The sequence below is a fragment of the Abramis brama genome (assembly GCF_963993115.1).
Source record: "Abramis brama genome assembly, chromosome: 13".
NCBI classification, from domain to species: Eukaryota; Metazoa; Chordata; class Actinopteri; order Cypriniformes; family Leuciscidae; genus Abramis; species Abramis brama.
In genome coordinates, this window is record NC_139975.1 from 1646698 (window position 1) to 1669485 (window position 22788).

The following is a 22788-nucleotide window of genomic DNA, read 5'->3' on the forward strand; positions in this document are numbered from 1 at the left end:
ACAGGTTATGAAAAAATATTAAGCAGCAGAACTGTGTCCAACTCTGATAATGAATCATCATATTAGAGTGATTTCTAAAGGATCATGAGATAGACTGGAGTAATGATGCTGAAAATGCAGCTTTGATCACAGAAATAAATGGTAATTTAAAGTATAATAAATTGAAAACCAATTATTTTAAATTGTAATAATATATCACAATATTACATTTTTTTTTTTTATCAAATAAATGCAGGCTTGATGAGCAGAAGAAACTTCTTTCAAAAAACATTAAAAATAATAATGTGTCCAAACTTTTGGCCTGTAGTGTATATGGAATCAAAGTTGGTGATTATTGTCATTCAGTTATACAGTTTTTATTGCAGATTAGCAAAGTGTTTAAATACAAACTATGTTTATGACTGCTTGTACACTAAACCCAGTTTCCCTCGATTGTCTTTGACGCTGAGAAAGGATCTCCTTTAACACTGGTGGCTCGTGCCATGAGTCTCCTGAAGAGCTTTGGAGAGGAAGACTCTAGAAGAATGTATTCAGCGAGAGTGTGGAGCCGTTTAAGAAGAGCAGAGTAAGTGTCTATATGTGACCCTGGATCACGTCTCCAGTCTCGAGTCGCACGGGTTTATCTGTGGCAATAGCCAACAATACATTATGGGTCAAAATTATACATTTTTCTTTTATGCCAAAAATCATTAGGATATTAAGTAAAGATCATGTTCCATGAAGATATTTAGTAAATTTCCTACTGTAGCCGAAATTTCCTAAAGTAGTCGATTGCCGAGTTCACGCGCGTGATCATAGGTAACTAAACCTATGCGCGTGAACTTGACAATCGACTACTTTGGGCTTCAACCGAAAACAGGATGTAAACACAGGTATTTGCGCTGGCTTAAATAACATCATTTTTATACATATCTTTCACATCTACTGCAGTCAGATTCACCCGTGTTCACTCTGAAGGAATCGCTCACATTGGCTGGGCACTTGTAATGACACATCAAGGATGTTAAGAGGCTAAAAGCAGGTTTAAAACTTGCCCCACTGAAGTCAACAGGGTGCAAATTTTAAAAAGAGGATAACACGGTGTTGGCAACACCGATTTTTGTCGTTGTTCTCTGCATTGACAGCACTCCAAATTTACCAAAAATTGACCGGAGTTCTCCTTTAAATATAAATATAAAGGTAATGTATTGGCATCCATGGCTTCATGAAGAACCTTTAACATCCATTGCACAAAAGATGGAAGAAGGTTCTTTAGACTATTAAAATGTTTGTTTGTTTTTACGCTTAGAAAAACATGGTTCTTCTTATAACTGTTCACTTAAAGGTTCTTTGGGGAATCCTGAATGGTTCTTCTGTGGCATCACTGTAAAAAACCCTTTCGCAACCTTTACTTTGAAGAATATCAGTTTTCAGAGTTGCACTGACATGCATTTCAATTTATTAAGAACAAAAATGAGCTCAAGCGAAATTTTACAGAAGTTTTCTGTAGTATCTTATACCAAAATATTCAATACATATGTATCATTCTGTCAATGTCTTTACTCTGACACACAGGCTGAGCTTAAAGGGATACTCCACTTTTTTGGGAAATAGCCGCCAGACCCGGAGATCGGCTGAATGGATTCGACAACGGTAAAACTCAACTGTTTAACTCTGGGGGAGTTGTAAAATGAGCCTATTTCCAAAAAAAGTGGAGTATCCCTTTAAACACTGCAGTGGCTGATGTTATCGGTAACTGGTGTTCGGCCATCATGTTGTTGATATCCAGAAGCGTCTCACAGGATCTGTGTGTGAGTCTATTGAAAATACATTTAAATGCATTTAAAAGAGCACTTAAAGCATGTTATAACACTCATATTTAGGGGGATTTATTTTTTTAATATAGGGGTACAAAACATCAAAGCTTGTGACACACATCACCATGGAGATTACTCATCATTTTAACAAGATGTGATGTTGTGTTTAGCTGTATGATGCCTTCCCGGGTATAATGAAGCGGTTGCCAGGACCTCGTCAGACAATAATCTCAAACTAGTGCTGGATATCAGTCATGTGATCATCACGGCCCAATCACAGCCAGCGTACTGATACTCAGATCAACAGCTCTCTTACTCATGTGATATGGGTTAAATACTGGAGACATGATGAAAGCAGGAAGATCCAGATCTACAGGAGTGACGTTTACTGACTATTGACCGGTAAGATCCTCAGAGAGCCAGAATAACAACACCTGAAGAATGGGAAGAGTGTGTGAGTGAAGGTGGTTGTGAATGTGTGTAGATGTGTGTTAGCTACAGGATCAGAGAACGACACCGTTCCTCCGTCATAGTCCAGATTCACTCTCACACGATCAAGCTTCTGTTTAACACGAAAACCAGAACCTAAAAGCACTCCGTACTGATAATACCACACACTCCAGACATCAGTCTTGAAGAAACCCCCTCCCTTCCTCTGGATTGGTGCTGTAGTTACTCCAAGACTCCAGGCTGAACTCTCTTTAACCTCCACATCCCAGCAGTGTGTTCCTGAGTTAAAGCCCTCTGAACCCAGAACACAGGGATAACTGTCAAATCTCTCTGGATTATCAGGAAGAGGATGGTTGTTCCCGCTGTTTCTCACACTGGTCAGATCATCAGACACGACGAGACATGGATCTGCAGTGTTTGGGTCCAGAATCACAGGAGCTGATGAGACACAATCAACAGAAGCTTTTATTCTGATCTTCATATAATGATCAAGAGTGACCCAACACAGATTATTATGAGTTATGACACTCGTCCTGTTGATCACACACACTTTCCTCTGATCACTGTCAATGCTGTTATTAGTTTCACACTCGTTTTTTATCATCAGCGTTTAACGGCATCAACTACAAACATTAAATATGAGATTCAGACATTTGTGTCCATCAAGAGAAACTGATCCTTTGGGAAAGTTAAATAACAGTAAATCACTGAGATGTGTTGAGATTTCTGCTGTAATGAAGAACTGTAAGTGTGTGTCTGATCTTCAGCATCTGATCATCTTCATTTTACTGGCTCTTATAGTCTGTGTTTTGATTTAAATTAGTTTATTATGACTGTCTGTTGTGTTTGACTTACAATCATGAATCACCTTTAACACTTCCTAGCCACGCCCTAGCAACCATTGTCGAGCACCCTAGCAACCCAACTCCAAAGAGGGATATCTTCTAATCTGAATGTCATAGAGGAGTTGCGGTTGGTTTATATCATTCAAGCAGCCTTTGAAGTAACATCATTGGCAGCTGTCAAGTCACTCCCTAGCAACTAAACAGAGTACCCTAGCAACTATTCAGCAAGACCTATATCTCTGCTACAGAACATCATAGAGACATGGTGGTTGGCTTCTTTGACTAATGCTAGCAAACAGGACTTCCATCATGCTTCACATGCTAGCAGAATAGCTACATGCTAATAGCGATTAACTAAGTGTTGAAACATGTCACCATGTTAACATGTTAATGCTAACATGTTAACAACTTGTTAATCATGCTAGTATCATATTAGCATCTTGCTAAAACATGCAAGCAAGATTGTGATTGTGTTAGCATCATGCTAGCAACATGCTGATCTTGTTAACATTTGGTTAAAAGCATGTTTGCGAAATACTAATGTTAGCATCATGCTAATAACATACTAATCATGTTAACAACATGATAAATGTGTTAGCATCATGTTAGCAAAATGCTAATTGTGTTAGATCTATCTATCTATCTATCTATATATCTATCTATCTATCTATCTATCTATCTAATGAAGAGCCTCTCCACCCATCCATCATGTCCAGCTCAGATCTCCTGCTGTCAGACTCACTGTTTTGGACGATGTCCTGCATCTTCTTCCAGACTCTGAACGGCAGGTTGCCCAAGTATCGTGGCACATGAATCAAAGCTCCAGAAGCCTTCTGTGGATCCGGCTGTGAGCTCTGGACTCTGGAAGAACATTCAGGAGTCAGAACTGCAGTGGCTTTGGATCAGAACCAGAGAGACCAGAGACAGGAGCAGATCACTCACCTTTCCATTGAGCCTGGAAACTCCTGCAGAACAAACACACCATTTATCATCAAGAACTCAATCAATCATCAATCAATCAACCAATGATCTGAAATCAGACCTTCAGAAAGCAGACGTCATTGGCTTTCATCATCTCCTCCATGTCTTTGATTGTGTGTGAAAGAGCTGAGATGTGTGTGTTCATCTCCTCCAGCTTCTCCTTCATCCTCTGCTCCTTCTGCTCCTCTTCCTCCCTCAGTGCAGTGACTGTAGCTTCTTCTTCATCTCTGAGAAACTGATGAAGCTTCTCAAACTGCTGTTTAATCTGACGCTCTGTGTGCTCAGCTTGAGACTGAAATCAAAGCACATTCACTTCAATCGTCTCAATCGACACACATCATTAATATCCAAGATTAACTCGGATACCCGACATAAAACGGATCCAGAAGCAGAAGCTCGTCATTTACAGAAATAATAAACTGGAATCCATTATATCAGATCATAACTGTATATAGTGATCCAACAGCTGTAATGAAAATGACTCTTGTCTCTGTTTCCACACCTTGATGTGTCGAACTGTTTTCTCAAACTCTGCTTTCATTTCTTCATTGTGTTGAAGTTTCTCCTGTAAGGACTTCAGTGCTGTATTGAGCTCCTCCTAGAATTGAACAAAAACACATAAAACTCCAGATTACAGTGAAGAGAAGACAATACAGTGACGATCATATAATGCAGTGAAAAAGTATTTGCCCCCATCCTGATTTCTTCAGTTTTTGTGTACATCTCATACTAAACTGATTCAGAAATTGCAACCTGAGTAAACACAAAGTACAGTTTGTAAATGACAATGTTATTTATTGAAACAAAAAAGTTCTCCAATACCAACTGGGCCGGCGTGAAAATGTATTTGCCCCCGTAGTTACTAATTCCTCAGATCTATGAAACTGCATTTATAATGTAGTTCAGCTGGACTAAACACATCCAGTCCTGATCACTGCAGCTGTTCAATCAGATCAACACTGAACACTGAAGCCTGATTGGTTCACGTCTGTGCGCCTCTACAGACAAACGGCTTTTCAGCTGCCAAAACGGACGGGCCGACTGCATATTTAAGTCGCGCTGAAAACTAATTTCATCAGAATTTTTTCACCACGCTTTTCAGAACGATGAGCTTTGTAAAAATCAACGCGTTTCAGAAAGGCGAGGCATAGAGGAGCAACAATAAAATTATTAAATATTACAAAAAGGACTTTTTTGTACCTTAAACCCCGTAAGGCTATCGCATTAAACCAAATACACGGAATAATGTTCTTTTCAGAACTGTCACATGACCTCTTTAAAAGAGCAAATTTGAGTGAGATTTGTTGCAAAAACCAATCAGGTTTCAGTATTCAGGGAAAAACTAAGTTTTCCTCATACGTCAGTTACTGATGCAGTGCTCATGATCTCAGGGAACCGAGGATACGTTAGTAACCGGATCTGTGTTTATGACTCGTTATGATTCTTTACGTGTGAATCAAGAAACATTTGTCTTACCTTATATGAGGAAACCACTTCACTGATGGGTCTGAATTTATGATTGTCGTGTTGTTTTGAATCTCTGCACACGATACACACAGGCTGTTTGTCCTCCAGACAGAAGAGTTTGAGTTTCTCACTGTGTAAACTGCAGATCTCCTCAGACCCGGATGAACGCCTCTCATTTCTCTCCTTCAGGAACGACTCGCACAAGTTTTTTAACACAAGATTAACTGGAGGATCAGGTTTTGAGGATCTTCTCCTGCAGACAGGACACTCCTGAGATCCCTTGGTTCTCCAGAACTGTTGAAGACACTCTTTACAGACACTGTGACTACAGGATAAAAGAACAGGAGCCTTGAAGATTTCACAGCACACAGGACAAGAAAGCTCTTCTGCAGAGACATTTAGTGAAGCCATTTTCACTGTTTGAGCTCCAGCAATTAAAAAAATAAATCACCATTAGAATCACAAAGATCAGAAACAAACTTCTCAAATTCCTCTAAAGTTTTCCCCTTCGTACTCCACTGATCACTGGTTCTTTATTGCTTTTGTTGAGACAAAGTCCATATGGCAGAAAAGAGAAATAACAAGTCCGCCTCTTCCTGGTTAGTGTTGTAAGAGGTGGAGCTTCTGATCAAGGTGTGTTGAAACAGGTCAAAGAGCAACATCAGTGTCCTGTACCATGATGAACAAACTCAGGGTTACAGGATGAGTTGACAAAACCAAACCAATCCAGCCAGGCTTAGTTGGTACCATGATGCTGTTCATCAACATGCTCTGTCAGCTCAGGCTTTGATCCCGAGTTTAGGAGTTTAGGAGTGACATCAGTAGCGAACAGCCAATCACAGGCTGAGAAAGAGGGAAACTGAGGTTCATTTCTCACGAGAGAAGCAGCGCGATTCACTACAGAATATTAAGAGATTGAAAAATATAAAGAATTTAAACAAATTTACACAACAAGAAGAAAATAGCTGTCTATGAAAGAGGACAACTAAAAGAAAAAGTCTTGCTATATCAGTGCAAGTAAAAGTTGTGAAGTTAGTTTATACAGTTGATAAAGGTATAGAGAGAACTGAACATTTAAGCTCATTTTATAGCTTTATCTATTGATTATAAAGCGTATTTATATTACCTTTATATATGTATTCAATTAAACTGTGCGTAATAATAATTGATAAACTAAAATGGTACATGTGTGATCGATTAAGGGTACAATAATTACATAAATAATATCCAAATCATACAAAGTTATGATTCTAAATAAGCATTACTAAAAGCCGGACGATTTTGTCTTTAAAAGTCATTTGCTGTGTAGTGGAAACAAGTGGAGTGACTTTATCGCATCAGACACGCTGACACTGCCTATCCTCCTAAACCGGCTTCATAGCACAGGCCCCTGGACTACACCTGTCCTGTTATTTCCTGTTCTGTGCCGTGTTTTGTAGTCCTTTGTAGTTTTTCTTGTTGATTAGTTCATGATTGTTCCCAGGTGTGTCTTGTTCGCCAATCTCCCCTTGAGTGTAAATATACCCCAGTGTTTCTCATGTTCTTGGTCTGAGGGTTGTTCCATAAAACAAGATTAGAATACAAGCCAGGCTTATTTTGGTTAGTCAGACTTATCGTCAGTTGATTCTGTTTCATAAAGCAAACTTAAAATAGTTTGAACTCAGTTACTCTGGCAACTTCTGCTGGGAAACTAGCCTGGTCCAGGGCAGGCTAACGGTCAGGCTAAGCCTCAGCTGTTACACAGATCCTCTAACACTGACCAATAGGAAATGATTAGTTCATCTTTGGGGTCTGAGTCCTTCATTCTTTTGTCACGTGACAGCCATATTGAATACTTAACCTAGTTAATAATTCACAACCTGCTTACAAACAAGCGCGTAGTTAGTTTTTTTGGATCCACTTGGATGATGCGACGGCAGCCACAGTACAACGGCATCTCCTACAATAAGGTGGAGAGAGGAGAGAGATTGATAGAGCCAATTCAGTGGATGGGGATTATTAGGAGGCCATGATTGGCAAGGGCCAATGGGTGGAGTGTGGCCAATGTACAGCTTCGGTACGCAGAGCCATAGGACTATTATTTTGTTCTTGTTGAACAGACATGGGGAACTACTGATGACGTCACAGGCTCAGATTTGCTTGACCAATCAGCTGTAAGGGGCGTCTCATGACCGCCCACATGTGCAAAATTAATTTTGAAGTCATGTATCCGTTTTTGACCCGTGAACCAACGAAAAATCAAGCCGAAATCTCGTTTTTTCGTGTGTTTTTTTTCTGGAAAAAACGAATAAAGGTGCGTTTTCTTGTTTTTGCTGATCTCATTTCAAATTGAAAAACAAACTATCAAAAAGTACACGGACCATTTTCTTTGGTGAACTTCTTAACATATCCTCGGCTCGGATACTTAAAAAAACATGACGGCCAGCAGCCAATCAGCTTTCAGTGGCGAAAGGCCTACCATTGCAAAAATGGATATATTTGTACTTCTCATTAATTTCAAATAATGTAACGTAATTTAAATAGCTTCAATAAATCTTTATAAACTTTTACAAACTTTAAACTTTGAATTTTTTTAATGTTTTTTACCTCATCAGAATGGTACAAAACTCGGTGACTTTCGTGGCACTTGCTCCATGAACACAATCAAATCATGAACATGATTAGAAAAAGCTAAATTATCTTATAAAATAGTCCCACCTGTGATCATCACGGTCTAAACTGGCCGCCACGAGATATATGGAAAATACAGAGCAATATTTAAATCATCCACCATCAGTCTTTGATAATGTCCATATACAGTATTGTCCTATCATAACAAACCATACATCAATGGAAAAATTATTTATTCAGTGTTATATGATGTATAAATCCCAATTTCAGAAACTTGACCCATGTTGGTTTTGTGGTCCAGGGTCACATATGCACTCTTAAATATAAATATAAAGGTAATGTATTGGCATCCATGGCTTCATGAAGAACCTTTAACATCCATTGCACAAAAGATGGAAGAAGGTTCTTTAGACTATTAAAATGTTTGTTTGTTTTTACGCTTAGAAAAACATGGTTCTTCTTATAACTGTTCACTTAAAGGTTCTTTGGGGAATCCTGAATGGTTCTTCTGTGGCATCACTGTAAAAAACCCTTTCGCAACCTTTACTTTGAAGAATATCAGTTTTCAGAGTTGCACTGACATGCATTTCAATTTATTAAGAACAAAAATGAGCTCAAGCGAAATTTTACAGAAGTTTTCTGTAGTGTCTTATACCAAAATATTCAATGAATATGTATAATTCAGTCAATGTCTTTACTCTGACACACAGGCTGACCTTTGACCTCAAAATAAACAATGCAGTGGCCAATGTTATCGGTAACTGGTGTTCGGCCATCATGATGTTGATTTCCAGAAGCGTCTCACAGGATCTGTGTGTGAGTCTATTGAAAATACATTTAAATGCATTTAAAAGAGCACTTAAAGCATGTTATAACACTCATATTTAGGGGGATTTTCTTTTTTAATATAGGGGTACAAAACATCAAAGCTTGTGACACACATAACCATGGAGATTACTTATCATTTTAACAAGATGTGATGTTGTGTTTAGCTGTATGATGCCTTCCCGGGTATAATGAAGCGGTTGCCAGGACCTCATTAGACAATAATCTCAAACTAGTGCTGGATATCAGTCATGTGATCATCACGGCCCAATCACAGCCAGCGTACTGATACTCAGATCAACAGCTCTCTTACTCATGTGATATGGGTTAAATATTGGAAACATGATCCAACGCTGGATACTCTTATAGGTTACGTCAGTGGATCACGGCTGAACGCGTCTTCTCCGCACTCATTTATAAACAAACATTTTTTTTCGCCTATCGTGCGTCTACTCCACACCCGTACCACTAAAAAGACGGATTATATCCAAGACTTAAGCCATAAATTAGTATTAATATTGATAGCATCACTGGTAGCGTCGTTGCTAACTTAACTTACTGTCCATCTGTTAAAATGGCGAATATATCAGATGTAAGTAGTCTACCTTTTGGTGCAGGTGAGGATACATTTGAGCTACACGCGTTGCAGTCTGAGCTGGAAGCTGTTGAGAAACAGATCCACGACCTTTTAGTGAGAAAAGCCGAGCTGATAGACCGGCGTTCGGCTCTTGAAACATCACGCGCCGATGCACACAAATCAGTGATTAACGTTACTAACCCGCTGACTCCGACCTCGTCTACTCCGTGCGTTACTCAGCGAGTCAGGTCTAGACCAAGAAAACTCTCTCCGACCCTCCCGGTTTTCGAGATATCCACACAAAACCGCTTCTCCCCTCTTCGCGAAACAGAACGCGATGCTGTGATCATCAGTGATTCCATCGTTCGACACGTACACGCTACGTTAAATGATGTTTTAATTAACAAAGTTCGGGAGGAGCAGGTTCAGATAATTAACCAAATTATGCACAGCTGGAGATTAATCAGTAATCAACTCAATGACAGAGTATAAATTCACAGCAGACCTATCTCTGTTCATTGAAAGTTTGTCAGCATCCCTCCTCCACCCCATCTCCTCACTTCCAGTTCCATCTACACTTCCAGTTCCATCTACACTTACCAACTGGGGGAGTACTTTGGGTCCGGGCCTAACTCCGAGCTCGGAGCCCTCCCGCCGGACAGCATGCCAAATACGCATAAACTCATTGTATTAATTATATGTAGATGTGAACTCGTGAAATAAAAGTAAGGTGCATAGTCACTGCTTTCCTGGTGCTCGTGTTTCTGAAATCGCTGCTCACGTTCCCGAGATTCTGAACGAGCGCGTCGGAACTGTGGTCCTGCACGCGGGAGGGGCCGACATCAGGCTGCGCCAGACAGAGGTTCTGAAGAAAGACTTCAGGAATCTGATCGATACGGTACGCAGCACATCGCCTGATATAACGATCATTGTGTCAGGACCGCTTCCCACGTACCGACTAGGTCATGAAAAGTTTAGTAGATTATTTGCGCTAAATGAATGGTTAATATCATGGTGCAATGAGCAGAAACTGCTCTTTGTAAATAATTGGAATCTGTTTTGGGAGCGTCCTAGGCTTTACCGTGCTGATGGCTTACACCCAAGCAGATTCGGATCGGATCTTCTGTCAGATAACATCTCCAAAATGTCTCTGCTGCACCAAATTAACTGATATAAATAGTGTAGAACATTGCATAGAAATTGTGTCTATTCCTCGTTTAGTGAGATCAAATAATAAATCTACTGCAGGATCTAGAAAAAATATAATTAGAATTTATTAGGATTAACCCCTTGAGATGTATCATCTCGTTTTCGAGGGGGTCCTTACAATGAAACACAGTTACAACTTAGAGAACATAACAAGATTACAAATAACAATACATCAACAGACAAACAACAATAAAACAATAAAACACCACCCACAAAAAAAAAAAAGAAAAAAAAAAGACAACAGTACACATAACAACAACGACAGTTTCAATGATAGCATGTGCAATCTACTTTAAAATAAGATAATAAAGATTGTTTGAACAACCGAAAAGAAGTAATGGATCTAATATCTACAGGTAAATTATTCCAGTCTAGTACAGCTTTAAACATAAATGCTCTCTTACCAATTGATTTTTTAACACGAGGAACGAGAAAATAAGTCTGGACAGAATGCCTAACTTGGTAGTTTGAAGAAAAGAGTACAAAGTATTGTTGTAGATAACTAGGATAATCAAAGTAAATACATTTAAATATAAATTGGAGCCAGTGCGTCTGCCTTCTCACATTCAAAGATGGCCACTGAAGTGCATCATACATTGTACAGTGGTGAGTGGAAAAAGAACATCCTAAAACAAATCTACAAATTCTATTATATGCTGAATTAAGTGAGACAAGTTCAGATTTTAATGCCGTCTGATAAACCACATCACAGTAATCAAAAAACGGAAATATTAATTGAACAACTAGTTTCTTACGAACACTATAAGAGAAGCAATTTCGAGATCGATGCAAAATACTCATTCCAACATTGACTTTTCGTAAAACATGATTAATGTGTGGTTTAAAGGAAAGTTTAGAGTCAAGCCATACACCAAGATATTTAATAGTGTCAACTCTATGCAGGGGAGTACCGTCATTACATGATATAACACAAGAACAGGTTTTAGAATTAAGTGTATGTCTAGAGCCAAAAATCATAGTATATGACTTGGTTTTATTAAGCACTAATTTGTTAGCCAAAAGCCAGTTTTGTAAACTATTAAAATCCGATTGAAGAGATAATTGAATTTGTATAGGATCAGAATTGCATGTATATATGACAGTATCATCCGCATAAAGTTGAACCTGACAGTTTTTAAGAAGTAATGGTAGATTATTTACATAAATAGAAAAAAGAAGTGGTCCCAGAACTGAACCTTGAGGCACATCTCTTTGCTGAATCAGAAAATCAGATTTATTCCCATTTAGGACAACGCATTGTTTCCTGTTGTGCAGATATGAATTAAACCACAAAATTGTATTTTTTGAACAACCAATGGCATGAAGTTTATCTAAAAGCAAGTAACGATCTACCAAATCAAAAGCTTTAGTCAAATCAAGAAAAATAGCACCTGTGAGCTTTCCATTATCTGAGGCTGAAAACACATCATTTGTAAACTTAAGTAATGCAGTAGTTGTGGAATGATTAGATCTAAAACCAGATTGAGATGATGATAGAATATTATTAATAGATAAATAATTTGAAAGTTGTTTATAAATTAATTTCTCAAAAACTTTAGATATAGAACATATAATAGATATTGGTCTATAATTATTAATATCAAGTACATCACCTCCCTTATAAAGCGGAGTAATGCGTGCACATTTCCAGATCACCGGCAACTCACATGTAGACAAAGAAAGATTAAATAAATCAGCTAGTGGATACATAAGAATATGTGAAGTTAATTTAAGATACCTATTTTCAATTCCATCTAATCCTTCACCACTAGTCACTTTTAGTTCATCAATAGCACTCTGAACATCAATTGGAGCAATCTTCTCAAATGAAAATGAACTATTACATGATGCAGTCTCATTACAAATATCAGTATTCAAGTAAGAGGCAGATACTAAAGTAGACCAAACTGAAGAAAAATGCTGGTTAAATTCTTGCGCAATAGATAAGGAGTCATGAAGTATTATATTATTATTAACTCTAATTTGATTAACTGAATGTTTATTTGATGTATTAATAATGCTTTTAATTTTATTCCAGAATTGTTTAGGATTTTTATAATGAAAAGAAAGACATTCTTTATAATAATTAGACTTTGCATTTCGAGTTTTTGTTTTGCTCAAATTTCTTAAATGCCTATAGACTTCCCAATCAGCATCACTTCTTGTCTGACGAAATGTTGTCCATGCTTTGTCCCTTTGCCTAAAGAGACTAATAAGTTCCGAATGAATCCAAGGAAGATGATTGCCCTTAACCCTAACAATTTTCCAAGGTGCATGCTTATCTACAACATTTATAAACTCAGTATAAAAAAAATCCCAAGCGTCTCTTGTACATTAGGAATTAAATGATATCTATTCCAATTAATAGAAATCAGATCATGAATAAATAAATCTAAATTCAGTTTTTTATATTGTCTGATTTTAATTAATTTTGGTGGCAATTTAGGTACTTTAATTTTCCATACACAGAATATAATCGAATGATCACTAAAGCAGTCAGACATCACACCAGACCTTGAAAATCTATTTGGGTGTGAGACAAGTATCCAATCAAGAAGAGATTGTGTGCGAGAAGTAATTCTAGTAGGCTCAGTAATTAATTGGGTAAGATTTTAATTATTAAATATATTTTTCTCTTTATTACATGACATATCCAACCAATTCTTATTGAAATCGCCTAATAAAATTAGCTCATTTTTACCAAAAACTGAATTAATAGTGGATATCAGACAATTAAAGGACTCCACTGGTGAAGAGGGTGGCCTGTATATGCTCCCGATGATTATACATTTATTTAAATGGAAAACCACCTTAACAAAAATACATTCAAAATATAAAGGATCAATCGAAGGTAGAATTAATTCAGAAACAAGACCTGTAGAAACATATATAGCCACACCTCCACCCCTGGAGCACCTATCCGATCTGTAAACAACATAATTGGTTAAGTTAATTTCATTATCCGAAACATTGCTATTGAGCCATGTTTCGGAAAGAGTGATAATATCAGGCTTATTTAAATCAACCCACACACGAAGTAAATCAATTTTACACACCAGACTTCTAATATTCAAGTGAATGATTTTTAATCCCTTAACGTTATCCATCTTGAAAAATAACTAACAATGATACTGTCACTGGTCAAATATAAGAACAAAAATAACTGAATCCAAAAAATCATTACAAGGGTGCAAAAACTATCAAATAAACTGATCACAACAGAACAAACAGACAGGACATTTAAATACAAAACATATAAACATAAAAACATGACACCCTTCAAGATTAACCCAGCTGCCCCAGAGACCATGTTCCAGGGCATTCCAGTGAGTAAACCAAATAATAGGCCCTATAGGTCAAAAACCGTCTCATCAACTCAACTCAAACAGCAATAATAATAAAAATAAATAAAAAGAATGTAACTTAATGAAAATTAAATCAGAAAAAAAAGAAAAAAAAAAGAAAAGAAAAAACAAAAGAAAAATATAGGCTATATGCCAAACAGTAGCTCTGTGTGAGGTAATACAGAATCCAACGCTCCAAAATAGAATTTCACATCACAAAACTACCTCCACACAATAGTAATAATTATGCTACTAACAAACTTCGGTTATCCGAAAAATCAAGCTTCTCTTCAGACAGTCAATAAATTATTCTGGTGAAGTCTGAGGTGACATGTAGACAGCTTCAGCATCTTTGTGGCAGCTATAACACTGCTGTTTGCCATCAACAAAAACACACAACGTGCAAGGATATCTAAGATAGTATTTCATATTAAGTTCGCGAAGCTTACGTTTAACAGGATCAAAGCTCCTGCGCTTCTTCATCAGGTCAGCGCTGAAGTCCGGATAGATATATACGCGTGTCCCGTTGTACTCAAGCTTCTTTTTCTCCCTCGCAATGCGAAGAATTTTCACTTTGTCCTGGAAATTAAGGAGCTTGATCATAATAGGTCTAGGACTGGCTCTATCGCTTTGACGAACTGTCGGAGAGCGATGAGCCCATTCAATGATCAACGGAGTGGAAAAGTTGTCTTGACCCAAAAGCTGTGGAATCAAACGGGACATAAATCCGGCAATATCACTGCCTTCCGATGACTCTTGAACTCCAACAAAGCGGAGATTAGAACGTCGACTTCGATTCTCCAAATCGTCAACTTTATCCAGCAGGTAGGAGTTGTCTTTCTCCAGTTGTTGAATCCGATCGACACATACTTGCACGTTGTCCTCATTAGCCCCAACACGTTGCTCTAACAAATGAACTTGATCTCCCAAAGTACTTAATGAATTCTGAATACTAGTCAGTCTGCTATGAATGACGTCCATTTTTACATCAAAATGATCCAGCATATCAGTCTTACTCTGTGTAATGGCATTCCACAAAGTTTGGAGTGAGATATGTGACTCATCCATTGCGCCAATCGTGTAATCCAAACAACAGAAAACGTGAGGCTGTATGAAAAACTTTAACGCCAATGTATTGAAAAGCAGTCAAAAAAGAAAAAAGAGGAGATCTTACAAAGCTACTATGATAGCAATAAGCATGCTTGAGTAGAGCTTGACACACGTTCACTCACGCCGCGGCCATCTTGTAATGGTGGTAATATAATTGTTATTAAACCAGAAAATGTTGCTATTAGTAATCAAAAACAATTTCTAAAGCTAGGTCTTCTAAACATTAGATCACTCACACCTAAGGCAGTTATTGTAAATGAAATAGTCACAGATAATAGCTTCGATGTACTTTGCCTTACTGAAACTTGGCTTAAACCTAATGATTATTTCGGTCTAAATGAGTCTACTCCATCTGGATACTCCTATAAGCACGAACCCCGTCTGATTGGTCGTGGCGGCGGTGTTGCAGCGGTCTATAGAGATATTCTCAATGTTACTCAGAAAACGGGTTATAAGTTTATTTCGTTTGAAATACTTGTACTAAATGTTACGCTCTTAGATGTTAGAAAAAAATCCATATTATCTCTAGCCTTGGCTACCGTATATAGACCGCCTGGGCCTTACGCTGATTTCCTAAAAGAGTTTGCAGATTTTCTCTCAGATCTATTGGTCAATGTAGATAAAGCATTAATTGTTGGAGATTTTAACATACACGTAGATAATTCAAATGATGCTTTAGGGGCTGCGTTTATAGATTTATTAAATTCCTTTGGGGTCAAGCAAAATGTCACCGGACCAACTCATCGTCTTAATCACACACTCGATTTAATTATATCATATGGAACCGATCCAACCGATATAGATATCATTCCACAAAGTGATGATGTCACTGACCATTACTTGGTAACTTGCATATTACGTACTGCTGTAATATGTCATGCGGTGCCGCGTTATCGACCAGGCAGAACAATCCTTCCATCCACCATAGATAATTTCTCAAATTGCTTATCTAATCTGTCTCAGCTGCTGCCTGAACCCAAACAAACAGATGAACTAGAAGAACTAACTAGCACTATGAGCACCATTCTCTCTAGAACATTGGATGTTGTTTCACCCATTAGATTAAAAAAGGTCAGAGAGAAAATTAAAGCACCATGGTACAATAATACTACGCATGTTCTAAAGAGAGAAACCCGTAATTTAGAGCGTAAATGGAAACAAACTAATTTAGAGGTCTTTAGAATCGCGTGGAAAGACAGTATGTCACGTTATAAAAAGGCCCTAAAAGCGGCCAGGGCTGAGCATCTCCGCAAACTAATAGAAAACAACCAAAACAATCCTAGGTTTTTATTTAACACCGTGGCTAGACTAACAAATAAACAGACGTCACCCGAACAAAATATCCTGTTACAGTTTAGTAGTAATGATTTCATGAACTTCTTCACTGAGAAAATAGAAAACATCAGAACCACAATTGTAAACGTTCAATCCTCAATCGCACCTTATAATTCAGCCTCAATTATCACCCTTCAAGAACAATTACAGTGCTTTACAACTATAGAACAAAAAGAGTTAAATAAACTTATCACTTCATCTAAAACAACAACATGTTTATTAGATCCTATACCAACTAAACTACTGAAGGAAGTGTTACCTGTAGTGGAAGAGCCTCTCCTCAATATTATTAACTCGTCTTTATCTTTAGGTCATGTTCCAAGAACATTTAAACTGGCAGTGATAAAACCTCTCATTAAGAAACCACAATTAGATCATAATAATCTAGCAAATTATAGACCCATTTCAAATCTACCTTTTATGTCTAAAATACTAGAAAAAGTTGTGTCCACTCAACTGGGCTCTTTCTTGCAAGAAAATGATATCTATGAAAAGTTTCAGTCAGGATTCAGGCCGCACCATAGCACTGAAACTGCGCTCGTTAAAATCACAAATGATTTACTCTTAGCTTCTGACCAAGGCTGTATCTCAATACTAGTTTTACTTGATTTAAGTGCTGCGTTCGATACTATAGATCATACAATACTCTTAGATCGACTACAAAATTATACTGGTGTTCAAGGACAAGCATTAAGCTGGTTTAGATCATACTTATCTGACCGCTACCATTTTGTCTATTTAAATGGAGAAAAATCGATCATAACTCCAGTAAACTATGGAGTGCTGCAGGGATCTGTGTTGGGCCCTCTGTTATTCTCAATATATATGATGCCACTTGGAAATATTATAAGGAAACATGGAATTAGTTTCCATTGTTATGCTGATGACACTCAAATATATATTTCATCACGGCCGGATGAAAACGCTAAATTATCCAAATTGACAGAGTGTGTTAAAGATATAAAAGATTGGATGACGCGTAATTTTCTTTTATTAAATCCAGACAGGACAGAGGTAATACTTATCGGTTCAAAAAACCGCCCACAGAACCTCTCACAATACAACTTTGACATCGTAGGATGTCCTGTTACTTTATCCTCTACAGTAAAAGACCTGGGTGTTATACTCGACTGTAACCTGTCTTTTGAAAAGCATATTTCGTATGTTACAAAAACAGCCTTTTTCCACCTTAGAAACATTGCTAAGCTACGTAACATGCTATCAGTTTCTGATGCAGAAAAGTTAGTTCATGCATTCATGACCTCGAGACTAGATTACTGTAATGCTTTATTAGCCGGTTGTCCTGCATCCTCAATTAACAAGCTACAGTTAGTCCAAAATGCAGCTGTTAGAGTTCTTACTAGATCAAGAAAATATGATCATATAACACCGATTTTATCATCACTACATTGGCTACCTATAAAGTTCCGTATTAATTATAAGGTATTGCTACTGACTTATAAAGCCCTAAACGGCTTAGCTCCAGTCTATTTAGCGGATCTTCTATCACCCTATAATCCATCGCGCTCTTTAAGATAAATAAATTCAAGGCTTTTGGTCATACCTAGGATATCCAGATCAACCAAAGGAGGGAGAGCATTTTCACATTTGGCTCCAAAACTCTGGAATAGCCTTCCTGATACTGTTTGTTGCTCAGACTCGCTCTCCCAGTTTAAAACTAGATTAAAGACGCATCTTTTCAGCCAGGCATTCATATAATATTGTTAATCTCACAGTTTCAAACTACAATCCGGCCTCTAGTTCATAAATACCAGAGGAGAACTGGCCCCCGACTGAGCCTGGGTTCTCCCAAGGTTTTTTTTTCTCCATTAGGTCACCTGATGGAGTTTTAGGACACCATTAGGTCACTTGATGGAGTTTTTTCGGTTCCTTGCCACTGTTGCCTTTGGCTTGCTCAGTTGGGGATATTTTGGGGATATTTAATTTTATTCTATTAATCAATAAATTCCACTAGAAACAAACTTTGTTGTATTATTTTATTTTAATACTGTGAAGCTGCTTTGATACAATCTGTATTGTGAAAAGCGCTATACAAATATACTTGATTTGATTTGATTTGATTTGATGAAAGCTGGAAGATCCAGATCTACAGGAGTGACGTTTACTGACTATTGACCGGTAAGATCCTCAGAGAGCCAGAATAACACCGGAAGAATGGAAAGAGTGTGTGAGTGAAGGTGGTTGTGAATGTGTGTAGATGTGTGTTAGTTACAGGATCAGAGAACGACACCGTTCCTCCGTCATAGTCCAGATTCACTCTCACACGATCAAGCTCCTGATTAACACAAAAACCAGAACTAAAAATCACTCCGTACTGATTATACTGCACACTCCAGACATCAGTGTTGAAGAAACCCCCTCCCTTCCTCTGGTTTGATGCTGTAGTTACTCCAAGACTCCAGTTTTCACTCTCTTTAACCTCCACATCCCAGCAGTGTGTTCCTGAGTTAAAACCCTCTGAACCCAGAACACAGAGACAACAGTCAAATCTCTCTGGATTATCAGGAAGAGGATGGTTGTTCCAGCTGTTTCTCACACTGGTCAGATCATCAGACAGGGCGAGATCTGGACTCGCAGTGTTTGGGTCCAGAATCACAGGAGCTGATGAGACACAATCAACAGAAGCTTTTATTCTGATCTTCATATAATGATCAAGAGTGACCCAACACAGATTATTATGAGTTATGACACTCGTCCTGTTGATCACACACACTTTCCTCTGATCACTGTCAGCGCTGTTATTAGTTTCACACTCGTTTTTATCATCAGCGTTTAACGGCATCAACTACAAACATTAAATATGAGATTCAGACATTTGTGTCCATCAAGAGAAACTGATACTTTGGGAAAGTTAAAATAATAAATCACTGAGATGTGTTGAGATTTCTGCTGTAGATGAAGAACTGTAAGTGTGTGTCTGATCTTCAGCATCTGATCATCTTCATTTTATTGGCTCTTATAGTCTGTGTTTTGTTTTAAATTAGTTTATTATGACTGTCTGCTTCAACACTTCCTAGCCACGCCCTAGCAACCACTGTCGAGCACCCTAGCAACCCAAATCCAAAGAGGGATATCTTCTAATCTGAATGTCATGAGGAGTTGCGGTTGGTTTATATCATTCATACTGGCAAGCAGCCTTTGAAGTAACATGATTGGCAGCTGCCAAACCACTCCCTAGCAACTAAACAGAGTACCCTAGCAACTATTCAGCAAGACCTATATCTCTGCACCAGAACATCGTAGAGACGTGGTGGTTGGCTCCTTTGACTAATGCTAGCAAACAGGACTTCCATCATGCTTCACATGCTAGCAGAATAGCTACATGCTAATAGCGACCAACTAAGTGTTGAAACATGTCAATAATGCTAACTAAAACGCAGTAGCAGCATTCTAATCATGTTAGCACCATGTTAACATGTTAATTATGCTAGCATCATGTTAACAACTTGTTAATCATGCTAGCATCATGTTAATCATATTAGCATCTTGCTAAAACATGCAATCTATCTATCTCTGTCATGAAGAGCCTCTAACTCTCCATCCATCATGTCCAGCTCAGATCTCCTGCTGTCAGACTCACTGTTTTGGACGATGTCCTGCATCTTCTTCCAGACTCTGAACGGCAGGTTGCCCAAGTATCGTGGCACATGAATCAAAGGTCCAGAAGCCTTCTGTGGATCCGGCTGTGAGCTCTGGACTCTGGAAGAACATTCAGGAGTCAGAACTGCAGTGGCTTTGGATCAGAACCAGAGAGACCAGAGACAGGAGCAGATCACTCACCTTTCCATTGAGCCTGGAAACTCCTGCAGAACAAACACACCATTTATCATCAAGAACTCAATCAATCATCAATCAATCCACCAATGATCTGAAATCAGACCTTCAGAAAGCAGACGTCATTGGCTTTCATCATCTCCTCCATGTCTTTGATTGTGTGTGAAAGAGCTGAGATGTGTGTGTTCATCTCCTCCAGCTTCTCCTTCATCCTCTGCTCCTTCTGCTCCTCTTCCTCCCTCAGTGCAGTGACTGTAGCTTCTTCTTCATCTCTGAGAAACTGATGAAGCTTCCCAAACTGCTGTTTAATCTGATGCTCTGTGTGCTCAGCTTGAGACTGAAATCACAGCACATTCACTTCAATCATCTCAATCGACACACACCATTAATATCCAAGATACACTCGGATACCCGACATAAAACGGATCCAGAAGCAGAAGCTCGTCATTTACAGAAATAATAAACTGGAATCCATTATATTAAATCATAACTGTATATAGTGATCCAACGGCTGTAATGAAAATGACTCTCGTCTCTGTTTCCTCACCTTGATGTGTCGAACTGTTTTCTCAAACTCTGCTTTCATTTCTTCATTGCGTTCAAGTTTCTCCTGTAAGGACTTCAGTGCTGTATTGAGCTCCTCCTAGAATTGAACAAAAATACATAAAACTCCAGATTACAGTGAAGAGAAGACAATACAGTGACGATCATATAATGCCGTGAAAAAGTATTTGCCCCCATCCTGATTTCTTCAGTTTTTGTGCACATCTCATACTAAACTGATTCAGAAATTGCAACCTGAGTAAACACAAAGTACAGTTTGTAAATGACAATGTTATTTATTGAAACAAAAAAAGTTCTCCAATACCAACTGGGCCGGCGTGAAAATGTATTTGCCCCCGTAGTTACTAATTCCTCAGATCTATGAAACTGCATTTATAATGTAGATCAGCTGGACTAAACACATCCAGTCCTGATCACTGCAGCGGTTCAATCAGATCAACACTGAATACTGAAGCCTGATTGGTTCACGTCTGTGCGCCTCTACAGACAAACGGCTTTTCAGCCGCTAAAACGGACGGGGCCGACTGCATATTTAAGTCGTGCTGAAAACTAATTTCATCAGAATTTTTTCACCACGCTTTTCAGAACGATGAGCTTTGTAAAAATCAACGCGTTTCAGAAAGGCGAGGCATAGAGGAGCAACAATAAAATTATTAAATATTAGAATAATGACTTTTATGACTTGTCTTTACATGTGAATCAAGAAACATTTGTCTTACCTTATGTGATGAAACCACTTCACTGATGGGTCTGACTGTGTGATTGACGTGTTTCTGTGAAGTAAAGCACACGATACACACAGGCTGTTTGTCCTCCAGACAGAAGAGTTTGAGTCTCTCACTGTGTAAACTGCAGATCTCCTCAGACCCGGATGAACGCCTCTCATTTCTCTCCCTCAGGAACGACTCACACAAGTTTCTTAACACAAGACTAACTGGTGGATCAGATTTTGAGGATCTTCTCCTGCAGACAGGACACTCCCGAGATCCCTTGGTTCTCCAGAACTGTTGAAGACACTCTTTACAGAAACTGTGACTACAGGATAAAAGAACAGGAGCCTTGAAGATTTCACAGCACACAGGACAAGAAAGCTCTTCTGCAGAGACATTTAGTGAAGCCATTTTCACTGTTTGAGCTCCAGCAATCTAAACTTTACTTTCACTTTCTGAACGACGGTTTAAAAAACAAATCACCATGAGAATCACAAAGATCAGAAACAAACTTCTCAAAATCTTCTGTAAAGTTTTCTCCTTCGTACTCCACTGATCGCTGATTCTTTATTGCTTTTGTCGAGACAAAGTCAGTATGGCAGAAAAGAGAACTAACAAGTCCGCCTCTTCCTGGTTAGTGTTGTAAGAGGTGGAGCTTCTGATCAAGGTGTGTTGAAACAAGTCTAAGAGCAACATCAGTGTCCTGTACCATGATGAACAAACTCAGGGTTACAGGATGAGTTGACAAAACCAAACCAATCCAGCCTGGCTTAGCTGGTACCATGAGTTGTTCATCAACATGCTCTGTCAGCTCAGGCTTTGATCCCGAGTTTAGGAGTTTAGGAGTGACATCAGTAGCGAACAGCCAATCACAGGCTGAGAAAGAGAGAAACTGAGGTTCATTTCTCACGAGGGAAGCAGCGCGATTCACTACAGAATATTAAGAGATTGAGAAATATAAAGAATTTAAACAAATCTACACAACAAGAAGAAAATAGCTGTCTATGAAAGAGGACAACTAAAAGAAAAAGTCTTGCTATATCAGTGCAAGTAAAAGTTGTGAAGTTAGTTTATACAGTTGATAAAGGTATAGACAGAATTTAACATTTAAGCTCATTTTATAGCTTTATCTATTGATTATAAAGCGTATTTATATTACCTTTATGTATG

The 22788-nt window shown here is 38.3% G+C and overlaps 1 pseudogene across 1 annotated transcript; it reads right to left on the reverse strand.

Moving 5' to 3' along the window:
* Positions 1–1861: 1861 nt before the first annotated feature.
* Positions 1862–22238, reverse strand: LOC311094824 (annotated as a pseudogene). Its single transcript, XR_014609504.1, has 13 exons — positions 21628–22238; positions 20892–20987; positions 20432–20681; positions 20151–20269; positions 18675–19171; positions 14554–15121; positions 6287–6436; positions 5549–5979; positions 4575–4670; positions 4134–4364; positions 4034–4056; positions 3834–3952; positions 1862–2684 (listed from the first exon to the last, which is right to left on the reverse strand). The product of XR_014609504.1 is annotated as an uncharacterized misc_RNA (transcript).
* Between the last annotated feature and the right edge of the window lie 550 nt (positions 22239–22788).